At 41.6% G+C, this 13,107-nt stretch overlaps 1 pseudogene; it reads left to right on the top strand.

Moving 5' to 3' along the window:
• The first annotated feature begins 3,455 nt into the window (after positions 1 to 3,455).
• LOC129075991 (protein lin-28 homolog A-like) lies at positions 3,456 to 6,170 on the top strand (annotated as a pseudogene).
• The last annotated feature ends 6,937 nt before the right edge of the window (positions 6,171 to 13,107 follow it).

The raw sequence follows: 13,107 nt of genomic DNA, 5'->3' as shown, positions 1-13,107 counted from the left end.
GGGCCACATAATATGTTAGTATTTCATAATGCACTGAGTACTTCACACACATTATTCCATTTAAATTTCCTTATAACTGCACAAAGCAGATATAACTTTTATGATCTTCATTTTATAGATGAGGAAACTGAATCATAAGAAGCAATTAAGAGGTGGCAATTAAGAGGTGGAACTATGACTTGAACCTCAGTCTGTGTGACTTCATGGTTCATGAGCTTAAGTACAGCTTGATTCTGCCTTTTCTTCGGCATATTGAATCATGTTTTCAGTTTTTAACATGAATGTTTCAGTTTTGTTTGAGATTCCACAACTTTAGAGGAAACTAATATTTATCAAACATCTACAATATACTAGTCTTATGGTTTTACATATATTATATATATTATCCTTATAATAACCATAGAAGAAAAGTATTGAACATTTTGTGAGGGAAAAAACTCTTCTGGTTCAATATTGAATATTTTGTCAACATAGAATAAGCATCTCATAAACCATTTCAGATGATTTCCCAGGAACTCACTTGGTCTATAAAATCGGTCTGAAGTATCCATTTAAACTACCTTCCTCCACATCCCTCTAAAGAATTGCTCCACTGAAGTACCCAGAACATTCAAACTGATTTTAGCTTAAATGAGCCCTTTCTCCAGCCTATGAAATATCTACTTGGAATCCTGGTGAAAATTGTGCAGAATAATCTGTTTGAAATCCATACTTTTAAATTCTAGGCCCAGGTGATAACGTATATCTTTGTTAATTATATGTAAATGTAAAATAAATGAGTGGAAATTAATAGCAGCTTGAATCTACACTTCTTTGTACAGTGCCAATATAAGAATATAGCAAAATGGCCTAAATATCCATAGCAACATACTTACTTCTGGAGTCTTTTCAAGAAGCCAGACTGAGCACAGATTTACAATCCAGGCCCCTGAGGGTCCACTGAAATAGAAATATAGAAGCACAAAAAAAGAATAAACAATAACAGCAAAGTACTTTAGATGAGGGTGTGAAGAACAGTGGTCATTAGTGAATGAGAAATTGCAACATATTTCTGGGTTGACAGGAAGCAGACAGAATCCTCTAAGCAGATGAGCCGGCACAGAATTCCCTACAAGAAGGTCTGCAGTGAAGTGAGCCAGGAGCTGTTTTACCAGCAGCAACACTGGGACAACCCCAACCTTGGAGTTTACAGGGATGAGGAAAACATAGCCCTGGTAACATTTCTTTAAGTCTGCATGTGAAAACAAAGATCCGTAGAAGAAAAACTGTGCTAATCACCCTTCAATACCAACCTCTACTCACAGAGGGCAATTGGTCTAGGAATATAAACTAGAGATTAAACAAATGGGCTGTGGAGCAAGGTTACCTTGGTTCAAAGCCTGCTTCTGCCACTGACTAAGCCATCTTAATCTGGACAGGTTATTTAACTTCTCGAAAGAAAATGTGCCTCCTTTTCTTGTGTATGAAAGGGGGGAGTAATAGTACCTAACTCAAAGGATTGTAGTGAGTAGTAAATGATTTTATATATGTGATGTTCTAAAGACCATGCCTGGCGCATAATGTTATATGAATAGTAGCTATTATCTTTATCATCATCATCATCATCATCACCATCATCATCATCATTATCACTTTCAGATCAAACCTCTTGAATAAACTGCAGGAGAACATCTGTGGCTTATCGTGTGGGAACTGGAGCCTGAAACTGAAGCCGTCCTCTATCTGGAGTTTCGACGACTAGCACCCAACTGCTGGCTCTTTGCCCACTTAGCTTAAAACAATCCTGTTAGAGAACTCCTCCTCCCCGCTCCTTAGGGCTCCCCACTAAGGGACAGGGGGCTTATATCAGGAAATAGGCTTATTAATATAAGAATGAAGTAAACACACACCGACTACTTAGTCATTTGTTTTAAATATGAATAGGAAATCAATGATCACTAAGCAGAATTTACCAGCATCTTCATTTTTAAGTTTTATGTTTAAAATTTTTTAGTAGCCAAAATGATTATTTTTTTGCAGCTTGATTGAAAGAGATATAATTGACTTACAACATTCCATAAGTTTAAGGTTTACAATGTGATGACTTGATATATACACATATATGTTACAAAATGATTACCACGATCAGGTTAGTTAACATATTCATCACCTCAATTACAAATAGCAAAAATGGATTGCAGAGGAACTGCAGATAATTCAGGCAAAAGAAGAGAAGTTTTAAAATAACAACGAACTCAATTAGAATTCTCAGTGAGATTTGAGATTTTGTGTCTACCAAATATGTATATGTATGCCACTAATAAAAGAAACCAAGAGCAACCAAAGAAAGAGCTCTTTGAGATTAAAAACATGATTACTAGAACTTGTTGTTAAAAATCAAAAAAATGCTAGAAGTTACAATCAAGGAGGTTTCCCAGGATATAAATTAGCATGAGGACGACGAGATAGAAAACTAAGAGAGAAAAAAAAGCCTTAAGGACTAATTTATAAGGGTTCCATATAAAACTAATGAGTTCTTAAAAAAAAAAGAAAGAAAAAGAAACTCAAAGTGGATGGTACATGTGTTACCAAGGCTTAGATTGGAAGACGTGTCCATGGCTGAGGAAGGATTTAATGGTTCAGACTGAAATGCTCCGTGAACACCAAACAGAGGGAAGGAAGTCCACAGTGCTCACATTACATTAATGGAGAATTTCAGGATACTAAGGCCTAAGAGAAGATCCTAAAAACCCAGTGAGAATAACTATGTTAACAACTAAGTAATGAGACCGGGATTGGAATCAACACTAGGTACCAAAAGACAATGCGGTGATGCTTTCAGAGTACCATCATGCACCTTCTTTGTAACAGGTAGAGGTGTTGATTGCATGGCCCTTGTTTTCTCAGCCACCCCAGCCCAGACTCAAAAATAAGATCACAATAGCAATGATTTGGCCCTCTTCAGCAAGAACATCAGCTAATTTTCAAATACTTCCACAACATTTTAGGGTTTCTCCAGGGTGATCTGCAAATCAGTAGTCATCTTGGCCCCAAGAGATACCCACACATTCCATCTCTCCTGCAGACCTCTTTGGTGGGGTCTCTTGTTACACTGAATATCAATGTCTGCCAGAGGGTCTGCCCCTGTAATTGTCTGAGTGAGGCAGGTTGTCATGGCAGTTAACTGCACAGGCTACAGATATCGACAGCTGCCTGGCTTGAATTCCTGTCCCATCACATACTAAAAGTATACCCTTCACCTCTCTAGGCCTCAAATTTAATGTCTGTGAATTGGAGATAATAATAGTATTTATCCCACAGTGCTTTCGTGATGATGAAATGAGATAATCCCATTTGAGAATTTAGCACAGTGCCTAGCACATAGTTAGCATTTGATAAAGTTTCAGTATATAAGCAAAACCAAAACAAGCTCTCACGTGTCATGCCACTGAGACCCGCCAGTACACACACCCAAAATGCTTCTGACGGGTTATAGCACCCTCTTCCATCGGTACGCAGCTGCTGCTGCTGCCTTGGGTAACATTTCACTCAGGTGAGCTGCTACCATCTTGATTTATTTCCACTTTTGTTCCACCTTAAGCACCCATTCTGAGTCCCACTTCTGAGGTGTCATGTATGTTTCCAGGGGATTGCACAACACCTCTGTGTTGTCTGGGGATGGGAGGAGGCAGCCCCTGGTGTTTGGTCTCCCCCGCGCCCCGCCTCTGTAATGTACTTTAGCTTCTCTAAGGTCCTCATCGTCAACAAAGTTAACTTGCTACATCTCCTTGACTTTTAGCCTAAAGTCCATTCAGACCTAACCCTCTGACCTAGAGTACCTGCATGCCACTCTAGAGCCTCAGAGGGTCTTCTGGGACTGGCTCTGGTCCTTAACCATCACTGGTCCCTAGTCAGTGTAGGGGAACTCTTCGTACAGAGGACCTGGCCACACAGGCAGGTCTCTAACTCTTGCTTGTTTCTCAGGCTCTGAGAACAGGCACAGATGCCCTTGCCTCAGCCCTCAGGACTCAACTGGATGGATCTGCCCACTTTCTTCTCTTTGGGGATCCTGGCTGAGAGCTAAGAAAAAGGCAGTCCCTTTTTTGAGTGACAACCAGCATCTGCCTTCATTGCTTCCTACCAGTTCTTATTATCCTACCTGGAACATCATCTTGCTTTTGAGAAAAAGGACAAAGAAAAAACATTGATATTAATACAGTAGGTGTTGTCTTTGCCGGAAGCCCTCAAGGGCCTATTGCTTTTGGCTCCTCAGTTACAACATCCCTGAAGAAGGAGAGAAAGGTGCCAATGACGATGCAGAGGATGGCAAGGACATGCAAAGACAGCCAAAAATATTTAGAGAAGTCAAATTATCTGTCACAGTCTTGATAACTCATAGAGTAACACGAGATAACATCTATTGAGAACTTACTAGATGCCAGGCATTCTTCTAAGCACTGTATATGTATTAACTAATTGAATCATCATAACAACCTGGGAGGCAGGTAGGATTTTATTCCCACTTTCCAAATACAAAATATGAAAGGTTGGACAAGTTCAAGTATCTTGCTCAGCATCAGTGAGGATGTCCACTGGAGAGGTAGCATTCCAGCTCCGGCAGTGTGGTTCCAGAGTCCAGGCGCCCACCCACCCGCCACCGACCTCTCCAGGCTGTGAACCGAACAGCAGCTGTGGTTTTCCCCCAGTCTCTTATTGCAGCACAGGGCATGAGCCTATGGATCGGGGCAAGGACAGTTGGAGCAACAGGTGTAACAGACTCGCGCCACACGCATACTCAACAGTCCATGAAGCCAGGGTCCTCCCTGCTCCCCTTCCCTTGCTCTGGATGGAGCCTTTTACTACCTGAATCCCTCCTAGATGGCAAGTTGCCAGGCCTCTAGACTTCTTCGCCAAGGTAGGCTGGGAAGCCTTTTCAGAAAAACAAAACATAGCCTAACAAAAGATGCAAGTCCGTCCTAAACCACCACTCCACCATTATAACTGTGAGACTTCGATCAAGTTTTTTATTGTCATGATTTCACCTCTAAAATGGTGATAATAATTATATGGTAAGGTTATTAAATATGTGACGTGCTTAGCACATAGAAGGCAGAAAGCAGGTATTATTTGGCTTATTTTGTCATCTAAGTTTGTGATGACATTGTAGGTGTCTTCTAACCCTTGGTGACATAAACCTGGTTCAATTGCTCTGTGTGAAACCCTCTGGTTGAGGTCCCTTGTCTTCAGGGTCCCATCCCGTTGCCTGACTACGTATATGTCACAAGCAATGTACTGAAAGATTTATTCTTAGTAAAGGTTTGTTTGTTTGTTTTGTCGTTAACAAACAATGACTGCCCTATTTAGATTTATATCTATTGGATTATATCCAAGCTAAAACCAATCAATTTTCCCTGAAGGAACTGGACATATAATCGTACATTAAAGTGCTTCATAATAATGTCGGGCGCTGGGGAAGGTGTAGCTGCCTCTTCTCTGAGCCACCCCTTTGCCTCCGGACTTCTTTGGGGTGAAAAGCCGAGCGACCTGGGGCCCGGGGCCGCGGGTTTAGCCGACTACCAGGGGCTCCGCGTCAAACCAGCAGTTTGCAGGTGGCTGCGCCAAGGCGCCGGAGGAGGCGCCGGCGGACGCGGCCCGGCGGCAGAGGAGCCTCAGCTGCTGCGGGCGCCGACATCTCTAAGTGACTCAAAGTGCGCGTGAGGCTCGGCTTCCTGTCCATGACCGCTTGAGTGTGGGTCGCGCCCGACCCGCCGGTGGATGTCTTTGTGCACTTGGAGCTGCACATGGAGGACTTCCGGAGCCTGAAGGAGGGCGAGGCAGTGGAGTTCACCTTTAAGAAGTCCGCCAAGGGCCTGGAATCTCTTCGAGTCAGGGGCCCCGGTGAGGTGTTCTGTGTTGGAAGTGAGAGGCGGCCAAAAAGGAAGACCATGCAGACGCCCAGATCAAAAGGAGACAGGTGCTACAACTGTGGAGGTCTAGACCGTCATGCCAAGGAATGCAAGCTGCCACCCCAGCCCAAGAAGTGCCACTTCTGCCAGAGCATCAGCCAGCATATGGTGGCTTGCTGTCCATTGAAGGCCCAGCGGGCCCCCAGCTCACAGGGAAAGTGAGCCTACCGGAATGCAGAAGAAGAGATCCATAGCCCTGCCTGGCTCCCAGATGCCCAGAATTGAGCTGCAGTGGGTTGGGGGCTACCCTTTTGTGATCAGGAAGTTTCAAGGAGCAGGCATCAGTCGGCAGAATGGAGAAACTGGGGACAGGGTGGGTAAGGGGCCCCTGGCACTGCCATGTATCTCAGGCCAGGTTCCACAGCCTCACCCCCTCTTTCTTCCTGGGGAGGGGAAGGGAGAGGCAAAGGAGCTCCAACTACGCTCTATCCAAATGCCATGGGAGGGCTTTGGAGAGATCCCTCCCTGCAGGCCTCATTTGAGTCTCTAGCTTTTGAAAGTGACCTGGATAGGAAAGTTGCAGGGTTTTTCCTTAGCCCCCCTGCTTTTGGGATAGAGTTAAGATTCTTGAGAATTGCCCCAAGAAATGGGTTGTCACTGTTGGGAAAAGGGGCGGTTATGGGCAGCTGCAGGCCTGCCGCTCCTAAGCTCACTCCCACCCCATTTCTGGGCAAATAGAATTTTATTTGGTCCGTTGGGTAACTACACCTTCGGTCTCGCTTTCTCCAGGATCCCAACTGCACTACTGTTTGCAAATGAAATATCTTGTGCATTTCAACTTTTTTTTTTTTTTTTTGGTAATATAAATATTCTGGTTTTGTATTTTTGTGTATTTTAACCTAAAGCCCTCATTCCTGCACTGTGTTCTCAAGTACATGAGCAATCTCAGGGATCAGTAGGCAGCAGCTCTGGGTCTGCACAGCAGGAATACTTCTTGTTGTTTTTATCATCAGGGAGAACAACTATTTGGAGTTTATAGCCTATTGAACTACCTCATTTTTGCCAATGAGAGCTGAACTTTCTGCTGTAGTGTCCTCTTGAAACCCCTCCATTTTCAATGTTCTGTGGAAGACTAGATTTTAACTGGGTGGCCCCATTACTTGATCTCCTTCTACTGGAAGATTGAAAATTGGTCTGAACAGGAAGAAGTGGTTGGTGCAGAGGTTAGGAGAGGCTGAGCTACGTGAAAGGCACAGAGGAGAAGCCAAGATGAGGTGAGGGTTGTCTATGGATGTGTAACCAAGGATTTCTGTTCCAGACCTCTAATCCCTGGATTTGGGACTCACATTACATACCAGATCTATCCTTCACTAGACTGGGCTAGGCTTACCATGCACAACAAGGGGGGTGTGTGTGTGTGTGTGGGTGTGTGTGTGTGCGTGCGCACATGTGTGCATGCATGAATGTGTGCTTATTTTTTTTAAAAAGTGAGTTGATAAAGATAGGTTTTAAAAACAATACCTCTCTACCCACTTTGAGCTGTCCAGGGATGAATATATGAAGCAACGACTGAAATTCCTTAAACTTTAAAAGTTCTTTGCATTTCCTCTTGGCCTCCAGAGAGACCGTAAGTGATGGCTTCTTTGTGATGCCCAGAGCCAGGGTCCTGCCCTGCTGCAGCAGTGACCAGAATTGTAGTTGAAGGAGAAAGGTGGGTTTCATTTACATGCTGTGAGACCACCGAAAACCTACCTCACTGTGTTGAAATGGGGCCAATGCAATAGAATGCATTGAGTTATGTGTGTCTGATCCTGGGTTCTTGTCTCCCTCAGTTGCTGCCCCCACTAGCTATTGTATTTGTCTGGACTTTGTAGGGCTTCACAGTAGCTGATTTGGTGATTGCTAGGTGGCCTAGTTTGTGTAAATGTGTTTGTATCTCTCCATGTTCTTTTGAGGTTTTACATGTTTACAAACTTCTTTTTGTGTTGAGAAAAATAGCCAAAGTATCTTTGACAAAAGTTTCTGCACCAAGTAAAAAGGATCTTAAACATAAACTCAGAGACCCCTCTTCTTGAAGTGAGGGGTCTTTAAGCATTCTTTCCTTTATTTCCTCTTCTCCTCTTCTATTTTGGACCAGATCTTCTGTCCTAAAAACTTGACTCTTATCCTCTCTCCTCTTCTATCCATATCCCTCTGCAAAAGCCCACATACCCACACATACACATTAAATATGTGGGGTGTCACCCCATTTATTAAATGATTTGTGAAGAAATTCTGAAGAAGCTAAGACTATTCCATCCATTCTTCCCAATATTCTAAGTCCAGACCATTCCTTGATATGTAATTCATGCCAAACATTTAGATTGCTGTATTTTAATCTCTAATCCTAGAGAGAAGCAATGAGGGGGCCTTTCATTTTGAAAGTGGGGTTGGGAGATCAAGAAAGGGAAGCTGAATGTATATCCAAGTCACTCAGGAACTTTTATGCAGGTGCAAAAATCTTATGTTAAAGTAGCCATAAGATTGTTTAATAGGAGACAGATAAATGTAACTCATGTTTACTGCTAGAAATGAAAGCTTTGTGTGAAATTTGAGTTTATGGGGCGTGATGGAGGGAGGGTAGGAAAGCACGTACCTCTCTGTTTCCCTGATTTCTCCTCATTTCTGAACTATAGGAGACTAAGCCCCATTGGGCTTTGGTCACCTTCATTACTTGGGACTGTTTATTTGATGGTTGATTTTGCTGTGCCAGATACTTCCACTTGGTATCTATCATTTTGGAAAACACATGCTGACTTTTTCCTTCTCTTCTTTTCCCTGAAAAGATAAAATGAAAGAATAAAGGCTTATTCATACTGAAATAATAATAATGTCAATAGTTACTATCTGCAAACTACTCATAATGAGACAAGCACTGTGCTAAGGTTGATTTAATCTTTGCAGTCTTGTGAAAAAGTTCTTGTGAACAGTTTTACTAACACCAGTTCTATCTTACTGCCATTTTACAGAATAAATCACCAAGGTTTAGAGAGGTTACGTAACTTGTCCAAGGTCACAGAGCAACCAAATGGCAGAGCTGGACTCTAAACAGTGGTGCGCCCAGCTAAATCCGAAGCCCATGCTGTCCCCCACTACTTTACAGTAATAGTGACAATGAAACCTGAAGAAAAACTTCGCTTCTGTACTCTTTTTGCTTTCCAATACATTGCATATTACTCAAAGTCACATGTTCCATTGAGCCTGGCAACATAAAGGCAATGGCAATAAGATAGAACTGGTGTTAGTAGAACTATTTACAAGACCTAGGAAAAGAAAATCCCATGAGAATTTTCTATTCTCTAAACACACACAGGACTTTTGAGAAAGGAGACAAAGCAAATTTTTGAAATTTGATTTTATTTAAATCTTCCATGAATGTATTCACCTGGGCTCTGTAGCAGAGTGATAAGGGCTAGGACTCAATTGACATCTAACTTAAAAAGTCAAAATTTCTAATTTAAATATTCAGTGTTGATTTACCTCTCCCTTGGTGATTGCTATAGTACCCAGTAACCAGCATTCATTTGGCCAATTTCCCATGGGGCTTCAGTAAGCAAAATTCCTGGAGTGGGGGGTCTCTGGAAATTAAAAAAATAACAAACCAACAAGATTGAACAAATAAGTGACACATCATTGTTCAGAAACTTTTATGTCTTTAACAGAGAATGGAATCCAACACCCACACTCTTTTACAGGCCTGATTAACAAGAAAATTTTTTCAGGCAGATGGGGCATGAAAATTGCTGCTCTTTGGAATCAGTTGTCTCACCAAGTTTAGTATTTTCATTTGGTTTTCCACTCTTAATATTATTATTGCCACTTTAACTTATGCACTGCAGCCAAAGCATATGCCTCTGGGTACAAGAGAAAGGAAAAAGTCAATGTTAGTATTTGTCTTATTTGCACTTCAACTGAAGCAATTTGGTTGGCCACATGGAGTGAATAAAAGCTGTCACACTCTTTCTTGTTTTCCAAAAGAGCACAATAACTGTAATGGACTATGCATTCATTACTGAGTAGATTAATTTATCCTTCCATTGACTAGCATAAAAAGGGGATAATTTCACATTGAGTTGTGCCTGTCGAATCACGATGCACATTCTCGACCAAAGCATGTAACAGGTCTCAGATTTTCTGCCAGTGTTTTCCAAACACTTCCTCTTTTTTGAAGACTATTACTCAGAATGCAATAAAAACATGTTTTTAGCTCATATTTACTAATTTCCTGCAGGAAAATGTGAATTAAAATATAACATTTGACTCCTAGAAAGTATTATCTTGTTGACTACTGAGCTTTCTTCATTTCTTAGGGACTTAAATTCTCTCTTCCTTCTTTGCTCTTTTTACATTGTTCCTTTACATTCTCAGCTAACATCTAGCCATTGCCCAGCCTTTCCTTATGTGTTGGGTTCATACTGGGATTCAGACATGCCTGGCCCTGCCTAGAGGTTCATGGTGGTGGACCTCTGTGAACTCTATTTGCATGAAATATGGAAGGTCTCTCTAGGAAATATCTCATTATAGAACAGGAGAGAGCTGAAGAGAATATTTTTGTTTCAAAACAGTGAGACAGGATGGGAAGAGGCTATTTGGGCAAAACGTGATCATTCAGATCATTTAGTCCCCATTCAGTCCCCTTCAGAGTGGGGACAATAAATAAAATCCTGAAGAGCTCTTTTACCCAAAATATTTTTAGACGTTGGGAGCACAAAAAAGCATTTGTGGTAACCTAGGTAATGGGTGATAATAATAATTAACATTTATTGAACTCTTTCCAATTACTAAATACTTAACATACATTATAATAATCACCACAGTGCCTTATGATATGGTCATCATTTTCTGCCTTTATAGACAAGGAAAGTGAGGCTTAGAGGAAATACATATTTTGCCTGTGGATATGCAGCTAAAAAGTTGTTGATCCAGAATTACCTCAGATCTCTCTGATAATAAAACCTGTACTCTCAACCACATTGCAGTACCATCTTCCACTAAGACCAACTGGAGCACTTTGGAACATGGAATAGAAACTGTAGGCTGAGAAGTCATTCATGTTGGACTGCTGCAACAATGTAGGCATGCTTGGTGTGGGTGGCTGATGCCTCTCGTTGGCTTCTTGGCAACCCCTGAGCTGCTGATTAATGGAGGAGGAAAGTGGCTCCTGGCAGATGATGGGCTAGATGATCACGTTGAACTTGCTTAGGAACAGGACAATTTCTGCCACTTCCTCCCCTAGCCTTAATTATTATTCAAAACTACGGCCAAGTACAGGCCCTTTACCAAATGAGCAAGTGCTAGATCACCAATCTTATTTAGAACACCCACTCTGCAAGAGAGGCACAGTGCAAGATACTGGGGGTTCTAAAGATGACTAAGCCATGCTTCACTGCTCTTAAAGTTTTGCCTTCATGGAGAGAGATGGATAGATAAGCTTTAGGCACCAAATACTGTTCTTGCATGGGGGCTTTGCCCATGTTCTCTTTCAATCCTGTTTAAGTAGAAGTTTGGGGCAGGTGTGATTTCACATTATTCCTCTGGGTTTTCTCAGTCTATTTTTTCAGTTATTTCATTCTCCTTGGGTTGTCTCCATGGTCTCTTCCTTTCTTCCTGTCTGAATCCCTCCTTAGACACTCACTGAAATTACTAAGCTCCCTCTCAGAACCACCTTCAGATCATGCTACTAGTGATGTGTCCTTGTCAACCATGACTCTTTAAGTCCATCGGTCTTGTCTGCTCCAAGGGTCCAAAAGTATTTCTAGGTCTTCAACAATCTTTAAGCCATGTGAAGGAAATGCATTTAAACTAGTTAATAAGACCACAGACTAAGGGCAAAGCGCTAAGTTCAGCTTTTATGTACCCAATTACCACCTTGGATGTCAACTGTGCACCAGGGGGTTCTTAATGAGTCATGTAAGATTCTTTGAAATGCTTTGGCCTTTCCTCTTTCCTTTATTGCCCAGCATCTATCTGAGTCTGCAGGAAAGAGCAGCTACAAAATGCAAATAAGGAAAAAGTTTCATGATTGCAGGGGCTGTCTGACTTATTCACTGCTCTAACTCCAGTACCTAATGTAAAGTGGTACTAAATAAATATTTGCTGAAAGGGGGAAGGAAGGGGAGATTGAATTAAACACTGGCATTGGCTTGTACTAGGTGAACTCTAAGGTCTCTTTTTATTGAGATTCTATGACCCAGTAAGAGTGAAAAGAACTTAAACTTGAAAAACTATATCAAATTCATCACATTGCATTGTTTCCTATCCCATCCTCTCTGTATATACAAATTGCTAAACAGTGGCCAATACTGAGATCAAGCAAGGGAGGACAGAATCAAGGCAATGGAAAGAATTTCAAAAGGCCATTTATTTTATCCCCAGTTGGCAACTAAATCACCCCATAAACGGCTGTAGGATGATATCATGGAAAGAGTGCAGGCTTCGGAGTCAAGCAGAGCTGGATGTGAATTCCTGTTCTGCTTCTCACAGGCTGCATGACCTTGGGTGATTTCATAGATTTGGGCCTCTGTTTCCTCTTTTATAAATGCACATAATTATTTTTTAAATGTATGCCTCAATTTTCTTTCACATATTGACATCTTGCAAATTCCTAGTCCCTTAATTATATAAATTTTGTAATTGTGGGCTTTACTCACTTTTTAAAAAATGTTTTACTTACTATTGGTTGGATGTAAGTTGAGAAATGTGTCCCTGCTGCCAAATCCCCATTTGTACAATAACCCTTCATAAACTTATAGATCATTGTCAAGGTTCTGTGTGCCTGTTGTCAAACCCAACCCTCACTTTATCTCATTTGTCAGAGGTTTGTGAAGAACTCTTTCAAACCCTTAGTGTATCACCGGGTCTTAACATGCTTGAGGATGGGACTTGTTTTCACCTGGCAGACCAGAACCTAAAACATTAATTGGAATGCTAACTACGGAAGATATATATCAAAGCCAGAAGAAAAGAAAACACTTATTATCTCCTTCTACTAAATGAAGGTTAAACTTTCTCTAAAGACTTTTAGGTTTAAAATAGTTGTTATGCAGCCAATTGACTTACAAGACATATTTGCCTCTAATGGGAAGTGTTTAAAAGTGGAGTAAAGTCTTCAGACGAGGGACCTGAGTCTTGATCCTTGGTGGCTCTCAGGGACCAGAGTCTTCATGACTGGCACCCAATACTA

Source organism: Pteronotus mesoamericanus, unplaced genomic scaffold (assembly GCF_021234165.1).
Source record: "Pteronotus mesoamericanus isolate MK-2021 breed Mesoamerican mustached bat unplaced genomic scaffold, CSHL_Meso_final contig_56, whole genome shotgun sequence".
Lineage (NCBI taxonomy): Eukaryota > Metazoa > Chordata > Mammalia > Chiroptera > Mormoopidae > Pteronotus > Pteronotus mesoamericanus.
This window is presented reverse-complemented; position numbering and strand designations above follow the sequence as displayed.